The sequence below is a fragment of the Nycticebus coucang genome, chromosome 10 (genome assembly GCF_027406575.1).
Source record: "Nycticebus coucang isolate mNycCou1 chromosome 10, mNycCou1.pri, whole genome shotgun sequence".
Taxonomy (NCBI): Eukaryota; Metazoa; Chordata; class Mammalia; order Primates; family Lorisidae; genus Nycticebus; species Nycticebus coucang.
Genome location: NC_069789.1, coordinates 34239175 through 34252065, shown reverse-complemented (window position 1 = coordinate 34252065; position 12891 = coordinate 34239175). Strand labels below are relative to the sequence as shown.

Sequence of the window (12891 nt, the reverse complement as noted above, 5' to 3'; positions counted from 1 at the left end):
ACCTCCAGGAATTAAGAAATAACCCCTCTTCAGTCTTCCAAAGTGCTGAGATTATAAACTTGAGCCAGGGTGTCTGGAAAGTATTAAATCATTGAGTATGAGATATAGCTAATTGTAAATTTTTATAGTTTTCACAAAGTAAATCAGGGAGTTGCATATTGTCTTTGAGCATTTGTTTGTTTGTTGAGACTGTCTCAAGCTGTCACACAGGGTAGAGTTCCATGGCTCACAGCAACCTCCAACTTTGGGGTTCAAGTGATCCTCTTGCTTCAGGTTTTCTGCTTCTAGCAGAGATGGGGATTTTGCTTTTGCTCAGGCAGGTTTCAAATTCATGAGCTCAAGCAATCTACCCGCCTCAGCCTTCCAGAGTGCTGGGATTACAGGCATGAGCCATCATACCTGGCCTGTTGAGCATCTCCTACGCTTATGGTAGTTTTATTGACTGAAAATTTTTTCCACTGTATTTTTACAAGTAAAAATTTACACTGAAATTGGCAACTTTTTATTTTTTTAAAATCCTTGTTTTAAACATTATTGTCTTTAGAATTAGAATACCTGGGAAGAAGTCAACAGCAAGTTATTCACATGCTTATTTCTGTGATGTGCATGGATGGGTAGGTGAGGATTATGAACAACTTTGGTTCTCTATGTTTCTCTGTGGTTTGAAGTTTTTGGTGGTCATGTGTCAATCTTCTAATCAGAAGGAAAAACTATACTGTCTTTATTGGAGACTTATATGTAGAAATTGACTTTTTTGTTTTGTTTTGTTTTGTTTTTTGTTATAATTAACTCCCCAAGTGTCTAGCAAGAGTAATTGACTTTTGGAATTGGTGGTTGATCATTCATTCTTTGCTTTTTTTTTTTGTAGAGATCAGGTCTCCCTATGTTGCCTAGGCTAGTTTTGAACTCTTGGCCTCAAGTGATCCTTCTCCCATGGCCTCTGAAACTGTTAGTAGGATTTTTTTCTTTTTCTTTTTTTTTTTAGACAGTCTCAAGCTGTCATCCTGGGTAGAGTGCCGTGGTGTCACAGCTCACAGCAACCTCTGACTCTTGGGCTTAAGTGATTCTCTTGCCTCAGCCTCCCAAGTAGCTGGGACTACAGACGCCGGCCACAATGCCCAGCTATTATTATTATTATTATTTGCTTGTAGTTATCATCATTGTTGTTTGGGGGCCCAGCCTGGATGCGAACCTACTAGCTCCGGTGTATGTGGCCGGAGCCCTAGGCCACTTGAGCTACAGGGACTGAGTCGGATTTTTTTCTTTTTTTGAAACAGAGTCTTACTATGTCCCCTCAGTACAGTGCTATGGCGTCACAGTTCACAGCAACCTCAAACTCTAAGGCTTAAGTGATTCTCTTGCCTCAGCTACCCAAGCAGCTGGGACTACTGGCACCTGCGACAAAACCCAGCTACAGGGCTAATAGGATTAAAGCAAAAGCCACCACATGCAGTCAAACTTAAATATAAACTTTTATTAACACTTAAACACTCCTTCCTTTTAAAGAAAGAGATGTATTCTTGGTAAAGGAACAACCAGATCCTGAGAGCAAAAGCCCAGAAGAAGGTTACCCCTAATTTGGACTTTTGGATCAAGTACGTTAATGGACTTTATATTCCCTTGTGATTTTAAGCCTCAAGGGGATAGGGAATCAGGTTTTATTTCCATTTGTATACCTGACACATAACATACTGACATTATGTGTCCAGCTCATGATGGACTCCAAATAAATGGTTATTGATGCCTTGTGGAAAGAGCACTCACCTTGAACCAGGAGACCAGGGTTTCATTCTGGGTATTCCCCTAAATGTTACAACTTTGTACAAATCAAATCACTTTGATATCTTTGCCTTTAATTTCCTCACTTAGTGACATGTAAAAATGCCATACCAAATTCTTTCTAATCATCCTGTTATCTCAAATTTTGCTCTTGAAATCATTCTTTGTGGCAAAGAAAAATTTACTGTGAAGTATTGGTGTTGCACATCTAACATCCTGTAGAAAATTTCTACTCTAGTCAACACAGGTCATATTAGCAATTCAGAAAGTCAAATCTTTGAGCAGTGTCTTTTTTTTTTTTTTTGAGACTGAGTCCCACTCTGTCACCCTGGGTAGAATGCTCTGGCATCATAGCTCACAGAAAACAGCCTCAAACTCCAGGACTCAAGCAGTCTTCTTGACGCAGCCTCCCAAGTGGCTGGATTACAGTTGCCCACCACAGCACCCAGCTAGGTTTTCTATTTTTGGTTGAGATGGGGTCTTGCTCTTGCTCTTGCTCAGGCTGGTCTCAAACTCCTGAGCTCAAGGGATTCTCCCTCCTTGGTCTCCCAGAGTGCTAGGGTTATAGGTGTTAGCCATCAGGCCTGCCCCTCTGCTGTGTCTTAAAATGTTTGATTTATTAGCTTTGAAAATTCAGGATTTCATGAAGAAATTTAGACTCTGTCTCTTGTATTGTGTTGATGTCTGACTACACTGCTCCTAAACTCCAATTTGCCCTGCACCCTCTACTTCCTTTACCCAGGTGATTTGGTTGCCATTTATTGCCCTTCTTAAACCGTTCTGATCATTACACTTGACCTGCCTCACACGTTCCAGTAACAATGCTTGCCCATCCCTGAAGTGTCCAAGTTTGAGACTCCTTTAATATCATCAGTTTCAGGGGCTTGGCATCTGTTGCTCAGTGGTTAGGGTGCCAGCCACATACACTGGCGATGGCGGGTTCAAGCCCAGCCTGGGCCTGCTAAACAACAATGACAATACGACAACAAAAACAAAAGAAGAGCCAGGCTTTGTGGCAGGAACCTGTCATCCAGCTACTTGGGAGGCTGAGGCAAGAGAATCTCTTAAGCCCAGGAGTTTGAGGTTGCTGTGAACTATAATGCCGTGGCACTCTACTGAGGACAAAATAGTGAGACTCCGTCTCAAAAAAAAAAAAAGAAAAGAAAAAGTTTGTCAGTTTCAGTTCCCATTCTATTAGAATTTCTCCTGTTTATGAGCATTGCTAGATTGACTTATGTAGCCTCCTTTTTTAATAGCGTATTTTTTTTTTCCAGGATCTTAGTAAAATTGGTCCTGCTTCTGACAACCAAAAAACAATCCAGTACAGTGTCTGCCAGTGAAAATCCAAATGGTAAGTTTTTAAATATCTCATTTAAGTAGTTTAAATATTTTTTAAACTATTGAATCCAAATTTGCCTAGAGTTGGACGTTCTTTACATAAACCCTTAACCTGGATATTTCCAAAATGTTTTAAAGCCCAAACTCAATTTTTAGGAGCTAACCAAAGATTTGCCAGATGGTAATGAAGAACTTTTATCATTTTACAATACATTTTGGTTTTGAGTGAGACATGTTTAGGCTAAAACAATGTGCAATTTTAAGGTCAGATTTACTGTGTCTATATTACAGTCTCCATCTTTATCCTCATAACTAACATTTAATTTAGAAGGAATCAGTTGCTCACCCCTCTTTTCCATAATTCAGCTATTACTTAACAAACTTTCCATGTACATCACCTAATGTTCCTTGCCCTGAAACTTCAGCTTATCCATGTGACAGCATTTCTGTATTGAGCACCTGCTACAGCATGTTCTTCTGTTTTTAACCCATCTACTAGGGAAATGTCCTTCATTGCTAATGGCAATCTCCAGAGGGTTGGGGTACCTGAGAGCTAGTTAGCTATTCATCTGACACATGGCATCATTAGCTTGTCTTTTGGAATGGTAGTATCTTAAATATCTAATCATTTCCACTGTTACTAATGTTCCAAGGTGGGTTGGAAATAGCTAAGTGTGTTGTTTTATCTTTTTGCACCATATTGTCCCCTTTTAATTGTTTTGATAAATGCCTGGTGCTACTTTTGCTCTTACAGGTGGAGCCACTTTTGGAGGTGAATTCCTCCTCTGTCTTCTTTTAACCTCTCAGACTTACGTATGTTGTGGTTTGGAAAATGCTTTTTGCTGAGTTGTGCTAGAAGCTAAAACTTAATCATTTTAAAGCATTGTGAAATAGTGCCAATAGCACTTAATCTGAAACAGTAGTTTAGTTTAATGTTAGTAATTAAAAGCTTGTATGTTGTCATATTTGGCCTAACACAGCCAGTAATAATTAAAATGCAAATAACAATTAAAAATGTAATAATTTCTTCATACTTACAGGGAAGTGGAAAAAAGAAAACAAAAAAGTAGCCAGTTTTTGATTACAGTAATTCTAAAAATAGAATGACATTGAAGCAGTTCAGCATTAAAACCTTTATGAGAAACAGCAGTAACATGTGATGTGTTCCTAATGGGAAATTCAGCATAAATCTGGTCATGTATATATGAAATGTGACTTACCTTCATGTCTGGATCCTTTTTATTACAGCAGAATGGCTGATAATTTATAAGCTTGCCTCAAATTAAGATATAGTTTTCTATACAATTGTTTACATAAAGGTGTTTTACTGTAGTTTCAGGGACATTTTTTGGAAGTGGGGAAAAAACTAATTGAGAGGAATAATAGAACTGGACAAGTTTCAAACGTTACTATTTCAGAAATACACAAGGTAGTGCCGGGTGTGATTGGCTCATGCCTGTCATCCTAGTGCTCTGGGAGGCCAAGGCAGGTAGATTGGTTGAACTTAGGAGTTGGAGAATAGCCTGAGCAAGGTTGAGACCCATCTCTAGGAAATAGCCAAGCATTGTGACTGGTGCCTGTAGTCCTAGTTACTTGAGAGACTGAGGCAAGAGAATCACTTGAGCCCAAAAGTTTGAGGTTGCTGTGACCTATGATGCCACAGCACTCTACCAAAGGCAAAAAGTGACACTCTGTTTCCAATAATGAAAGCAAGGTAATTTTCCTTGTGTCCTTAGTATGCAGCTATATTTTTTGTATGAAATATGTAAATTGTCTATTGATATTAATTCCTTACAAGACAGGTTAGTTTAACCTGAAATTTATGCATTAGAATGATCTTAATAAATGTTGGATTGACAAATGGATACGGAACTAAATTTGCCTGCTAAATCCTTCTTTCTTGTTTTCTGTACAACCACTACAGATATCTAGCACCACTGGAGAGAAACACTTTTTTAGTACTTCTGTTTGTGTTTTCCCCGTTTGATATATTTTGTCTTGTTGGATATTCAAGTTAAGTGCTTTAGCAGATATTGTGCCTTTATGGAATACATTGTGCAAGTTCAAGCAAGTGAACATCAATTTACAGTGAAGATAGTCTCTCTTTATGGGTGTTCACATTAATTTGGGTGGAAAAAAAAGTATCCATGAAGTTGTTTTAATTCTTCTTACCTGTGACTGTTTGGAATCTTTATGAGTGAAAATGCATTTGTGTCACATCCTCACAATGTATACTTGTAGTTACAGCTCATTAATAAAGGAAAATTGGAATGTTAACCCAGGTTAACCTATTGCTAGGTTCATTTGAGGTCACTGCCAGAACCCAGATTTCTGAACCAAGGTGAAATCCAATATGTTTTTAGGAAGGAAATTCTCCTGTGGTGATCCACAAATGCCCTTTGGGTGTGTTAGAATTTCAGAATTCACACATCAAGGCTTACTAAGAGTAATCTGCCTTCTCTTAAAAGGGGGAATTGAAATGGGCAGCAGTGGAAAAGAAAGAGGAGCTAAGTGCAAACATCAGGATGGAGGAACCAAGGGACCATCAAGAAGGTTTAGAGGTGGGCACAGTTGGCCCTCTGGCCCCATTTGAGGGTTAATAAGTACTGGTAAAGTCCACTTCCCTCAGCTCAAGAGGGAAAAGAGCTGTTTATCCTCAGCTTAAGTGTCTGAGGATAAAAGCCTGTCTATTTTTTGCCAAATTTTGAGCATTTTGAGGCCCAAAATACCCCCAGGCTAGGTATTCATTTTATGAACTTGTTTCTACAGAAATGTACCTCAGGGGCAGTTCCTGTGGCTCAGAGGAGTGGGGTGCTGGCCCCATAGGCCGGAGGTAGCGGGTTCAAACTCAGCCCTTGCCAAAAACTGCAAAAAGAAAAAAAATGTACCTCGGGCTGATAGCATCCTCTGGTGATAAGTCTGAGGAGTAAAAGTTTGGTTAAAGCATCTTGAGAAAGGATAGATGGGGGAGAGGGAGTGAAATCAATATTGAAAGTTAGCTCTTTTATTCAATTCTCTGATTCTCCCTTTCACGCATCTTTCCTTCCCTTTGTCTAATAAATACTGAAATGTTGACATCCAGCTCACTTTTTAGGGTAGTTACAGATATTAAGTGTTCCTCTCTCTGAGTTTCTGTTCATTAGTCTATAATAATAAATGTACTAAAGGAAATCACTTTCATTCCTCTTCTCCACTTCTTTCCTACAATGTACATTGTAGGAAACCACCAGGAAGAACCCTGCCAAATAAAATAATTTAATCAAAATTGCTTTGCCAAATAAAGTTAATCCTTCTCACTTCCTCATTTTGCCTGCAGAGGGCAGAATGATTTATTTGAGTAAGGAAAAGTGTTGTGAAGTTCTGTGTGTTCCAACTGAAATCTAATAGTTCTTCCTTACACAATTCAATGCAGTTGAACTAGAGGGGGGGTTTCTTGATTTTATTTATTCCTTTCTGCAGTGATCCTTTGTTTTCTGCTCAGTGCCTTCCCTCTCATGGCTATCCTTTGGAACACCCATTTAACAAAGATGACTATCAGTATTTTCTAGCTGAGCCTGATTGCCATGCCCCTGACCCTGAGAAGCTTGAACTTGGCTGCTGGGCAGGAAAACCTATCCTGGAGATCTCTGAAGAGTCTGCTTGTATGAATGGGTTTTGTTGACCGTACATGATAGAGGTATGTAAGGTATTCAAGGTCATGTCAGTTAAGGCTTGCTTTGAACTGCTGTCATTGTCAGTCTAGAATTAGACAGACATCTCAGTCTCTTACCACTACACTGGCTCCCATGTTTATATACAGACAGAATATGGAAGAAATATTTTCCTTCTTTGTCTCTTCCTGTACGTTCTAGCCATTATGTGTGTGTGTGTGTGTGTATACACACAAAAGAAAGTTTTAAAAACTTTTTTTTCTTTTTTTTAGACAGAGTGTTGTTCTTTTACCCCAGGCTACAGTGCTGTGACATCATCATAGCTCACAGAAACCTCAAAACTCCTGGGTTTAAGCAATAATCCTCTTGCCTCAGCCTCTTGAGTAGCTGAGACCACAGGTGCCTGCCATAACATCAGGTAAATTTTTCTATTTTTATGCCTGGTGATTTTTTTTGTGTGTGTGTGTGGTTTTTGGCCGGGGCTGGGTTTGAACCCACCACCTCCGGCATATGGGACCAGCGCCCTACTCCTTTAGCCACAGGTGCTGCCCCAATTTTTCTATTTTTAGCAGAGATGGGGTCTCACTCTTATTCAGGCTGGTCTCAAACTCTGAAGCTCAAGCAATCCTCCCGCTTTGGCCTCCCAGAGTGTTAGGATTATAGGCATATGCCACCACACCAGGCCTTGTGTTGAGATTTTTTTTTTTTTTTTTTGAGAGTGGTGCCATAGCTCACAGCAACCTCAAGTGATTCTCTTTTCCCAGCCACCTGAGTATCTGGGACTACAGGCACCCACCACAACTCCTGGTTATTTTTTGTTGTTGTTTAGCAGGCCTGGGCTGGGTTCAAACCCACCAGCCCTGGAGCATGTGGCTGGCTCTCTAAGCACTGAGCTATAGGCACTCAACCTGTGTTGAGATTTTTAAACTAATAAACTAATATGTCAATATTTGTTGTTTATTTATTTCAGAGACAGAGCTTCTGTCACCCAGTCTGGAGTGCTCAATCTTCTGTGTCAGCCTCCTGAATAGCTAGGACTACAAGCTCAGTAGTTGTTTGTTTTGTTTTACTGGAGTATAAGTCCCCATGTTTTTAGGCAGTTGTCTCTAATAATCTCAATAATTGCAAGCCTGTTTTAATTTCCGTCACTGCAGCTCCCCAATTAAAGATCTCTGACCATGGGCTGACTATAGTTGGGGAGAATGGTTACTCTATGTTGCAGGCCTATCATGGGGTATGGAAAGATGCCTGGTACTTGGAAATCACCATGGATGAGATGCCTCTAGACATTGGTGCCAGACTGGTTAGTCCCATCCCTTAGGTAAGCTGAGCTATTAGCATCATATCAGGTGTAGTGGTATCAGCCATCTAGCTAAGTCTTGAAAATTATTTGGTTTATTAGACTGCAGGCATAAAGTTCAGTTCCCACGGGTTTAATTTGTTTGCAGTTCTTGAAATATTTTTGCAATTTTTGCTTGCAATTCTTTGCAACTTTACAAAATGGACAATAAATAAAAAAGAAGTAGAATCTTTTTTCCATCAGCAAACCAGAATTGCCTTGTATTCCTGACTTCCTATATATCTTTTTATTGGGACAGGTAATCTTCAAGCTTCCTTAGGTTATGATAAATTTAGCTATTCCAGGTGGAGCAAAAAGGGAACCAAGTTCCACCAGTCCACTGGGAAACAGTACTCTTCTGGCTATTATCAGGGAGACATCCTGGAATTTTATATTAACCTTCCTGAAGACACAGTGACAGCCAAGTCACATTGTCTGATACTTATAAGGTAGGTTGTTCTCCCTGCCACAACACAGGGCATCCAGTGCCTGGAGCTGTGGTCTGTGTGTTCTCTTGTGATGCTGACCCCAGGTCACTTGTCTGTCTTCCTGATATTTTATTACAACAATTTCCAGATGGAACACCAAGGTTGAAAGAATTTAAGAGCTGAATACTCATCACCAGATTCTACTATTTGAACGTTTCTTCCATTCATTCTTCACTTTTGTTTTAATGTGCAGAGAAAATTAGCTTAATTTCAAACTTGACTAATTTTTTTCTTTGCTATAAAATTTATATAGTATGTATTTACTGGATTTTGTGTTTGACTTGCACTGTTGTAGACTCCTACCATCATACCATTACCTCAAGATGCCCCCGCCCAGTCCCCACCCCCAATCCCATAGAGGTAAATCACTCTTTTAACTTTTCCTCCCACCATATATTATTTTTTTCCTAGTTTCTTTGTTTGTTTATTTGCTTTTCTTTTTGAGACAGAATCTCACTTTGTCACCCTTGGTAGAGTGCCATGTCATCACAGCTCATAGCAACCTCAAACTCCTAGGCTTAAGAGCTTATCTTGCCTCAGCCTCCTGAGTAGCTAGGACAACAAGCACCCGCTACAACTCCTGCCTATTATTAGAGACAGGGGTCTCTTTCTGGCTCAGGCTGGTCTTGAACCTTGAGGTCAGGCAATCCACCCACCTCAGTGCTGAGATTAAAGGCATGATCCACTGTGCCTGGCCTGCTTTTACCTACTTTTGAATTTATAAAAATGGAATCATGAAGTGTGTAGACTTTTGTCTCTGGCTTTTTTTTGTTAGGCATAATGCTTTTGAGATTCGTCTGTGTTGCTGCCATATGTCTATAGCATCTTTTTTGCCACACAGTGCTATCCTTTATATGAATGTACCACAGTGTGCTTACCCATTTTCCTCTTACTGGCTTCATGAGCTGTTTCAGGTGTGGGGCTATTGTGAATAAGATGCTATTATGAAAAACCTATATAAGTCCTTTTGTCAACATATGTTTTTATTTACTTGGGGTCAGAATATAGACATGGAATTATTGGGTCATAAGGTAGTTAAAAATTTAGTTTTATAAGAAATTATCAGACTGCATTTCACCAAAAATGTGTAAGAGTTTTAGCCTTTTTGATGGACGCATATGTAGTTTCTCATTGTAGGTTAAATAAGCATTTCTTTGACTAATGATATTGAGCATTTTTTTCATGGGTTATTGGCCATTTATCCATCTTTTGGGAAATTTATCTTCAAATATTTTGCCTATCTTTTCTTTATATATATATATATATTTTTTTTTTTTTTTTTGAGACAGGATCTTACAATGTCACCCTCAGTAGATTGCTGCACTGTCACAGCTCACAGCAACTTCCAACTCTTGGGCTTAAGTGATTCTCTTGCCTCAGCCTCCCAAGTAGCTGTGACTACAGGTACCCACAACAACACGTGGCTATTTTCTCTTTTTTTTTTTGGCCAGGGCTAGGTTTGAACCCACCACCTCCGGCATATGGGACTGGCGCCCTACTCCTTGAGCCACAGGCACCGCCCAGTGGCTATTTTCTTATTGCAGTTATCATTGTTGTTTAGCTGGCTCTGGGCAGGTTTGATACCACATGTGGCTGATGTCATAACCACTGTGCTATGGTGACGAGCCTGTTTTGCCTTTTTTTTTTTTTTTTCTGAGACAGAGTCTCAAGCTGTTGCACTGGGTAGAGTGCTGTGGCATCATAGCTCATAGCCACCTCAAACTCTTGGGCTCAAACAATTTTCTTTCCTCAGCCTCCCGAGTAGCTGGGACTACAGGCACCCGCCGCAACACCCGGCTATCTTTTTCTTTGTTGCAGTTGTCATTGTTTTAACTGGCCCAGGCTGGATTCAAACTCACCAGCCTTAGTATATGTTGCCAGCGCTCTGCCTACTGAGCTACGGGCACTGCCTTATCTCTCTTTTAATTGGGTTATTTGCTGCTGAGGTATGAGAGTTCTGTATGTATTCTAGATGACAATCTTTTGTCATATATGGTGTTTTGAACATATTCCTAATCTGAGGATATATCCACTGAGATTTATCTAGTTTTTCAAAAATGTTTTAATAGTTCACTTTATTAAATAACTAATTTGTAATGTCAGATCAGTGTATTGGCTTGTTAGGGGACATCATTCCTTCCTAATGTGTCATAGCCTAACATAGACCACGCAAAATATCAGAACATTCCCTTTTATTATTATAAGTAGTAGTAAATCATAGCTGTGTACATTAATGCAATCATAGGGCACCATACATTGGTTTTACATACCATTTGACATATTTTCATCACACTGGTTAATATAGCCTTCCTAGAATTTTCTTAGTTATTGTGTTAAGACATTTATATCCTACACTTAGTAAGTTTCACATGTACCCTTGTAAGATGCATCGTGGGTGTAATCCCACCAATCACCCTCTCTCTGCCCATCCTCTCCCTTCCCCTTCCCCTCCTCTCCCCCTTCCCCATATTCTTAGGTTATAACTGGGTTATAGCTTTCATATGAAAGCTATAAATTAGTTTCATAGTAGGGCTGAGTACATTGGATACTTTTTCTTCCATTCTTGAGATCCTTTACTAAGAAGAATATGTTCCAGCTAAACATATAAACATAAAAGAGGTAAAGTCTCCATATTTCTTTAAGGCTGCATAATATTCCATGGTGTACATATACCACAATTTATTAATCCATTCGTGGATCAATGGGCACTTGGGCTTTTTCCATGACTTAGCATTATGAATTGGGCTGCAATAAACATTCTGGTACAAATATCTTTGCTATAATTTGATTTTTGGTCTTCTGGATATATACCTAGTAGAGGATTTATAGGAATGAACAGAAGGTCTATTTTTAGATCTCTAAGTGTTCTTCAAACATCTTTCCAAAACGAATGCATTAATTTGCATTTCCACCAGAAGTGTAGAAGTGTTCCCTTTTCTCCACATCTGTGCCAACATCTCTGGTCTTCGGATTTTGTGATATGGGCTAATCTTACTAGAGTTAGATGATATCTCAAAGTAGGATTTGCATGTCTCTGATGATTAAGGATGATGAGCATTTTTTCATGTGTCTGTAGGACGTGTGCCTGTCTTCCTCAGAGAAGATTTTCTTCAAGTCTCTTGCCCACCCTGAGATGGGATCACTTGTTCTTTTCTTGCTAATATGTTTGAATTCTCTGTGGATTCTAGTTATTAAATCTTTGTAGGAGACATAACCTGCAAATATCTTCTCCCATTCTGAGGGATCTCTGCTTGCTTTACTTACTGTGCTCTTGGCTGTGCAGTAGCTTTTTAGTTTGATCAGATCCAAGTAGTGTATTATTGAAGCTGCTTCAGTTGCCTGGGGGATCCTTCTCATAAAATATTCACCCAGACGGATTTCTTCAAGAGTTCCCCCTGCACTCTCTTCTAGTATTTGTATAGTTTTATGTCTTAAGTTTAAATCTTTTATCCATTGAGATTCTATCTTAGTTAATGGTGAAATGTGTGGGTCCAGTTTCAGTCTTCTACAGGTTGCCAGCCAGTTCACCCAGCACCATTTGTTAAATAGGGAATCTTTTCCCCACTGAATGATTTTAATTGGCTTGTCAAAGATCAAATAACGGTAAGTAGCTGGGTTCATCTCTTGGTAATCTATTCTGTTCCCTACATCTACCTCTCTGTTTTGGTGCCAGTACCATGCTGTTTCAATCACTATCAATTTATAGTATAGTCTGAGGTCTGGTAGCATGATTTCTCCTGCTTCGTTTTTATTTCTGAATAATGTCTTGGCTATTCAAGGTTTTTTCTGATTCCATATAAAATGAAGTATTATTTTTTCAAGATCTTTAAAGTATGACAGTGGAGCTTTAATAGGGATTGCATTAAAATTGTATATTGCTTTGGGTCGTATGGGCATTTTAACATGTTGATTCTTCCTAGCCATGAACCTGGTATTTTGTTCCATTTGTTAACATTTTCAGCTATTTCTCTTCTTAGAGTTTCATAATTCTCTTTATAGAGATCTTTCACGTCCTTTGTTAGATAAACTCCCAAATATTTCATCTCCTTTGGCACTACTGTGAACAGAATAGAGTCCTTGACTGTTTTTTCAGCTTGACTATTGTTGGTATATATAAAGACTATAGATTTATAAATGTTGATTTTTTAACCTGAGCTGCTGCTGTATTCTTTGATCATTTCTAAAAGTTTGTAGTAGAATCCCTGGTGTTTTCCAGATATACAATCCTATCATCTGTGAAGAGTGAAAGTTTGATCTCTTCTGACCCTATATGGACACACTTGATCACCTTTTCTTC

The 12891-nt window shown here is 39.1% G+C and overlaps 1 pseudogene; it reads left to right on the top strand.

Moving 5' to 3' along the window:
• Positions 1 to 12891, top strand: part of LOC128596381 (set1/Ash2 histone methyltransferase complex subunit ASH2-like) — a 98338-nt pseudogene that overhangs the window by 47817 nt on the left and 37630 nt on the right.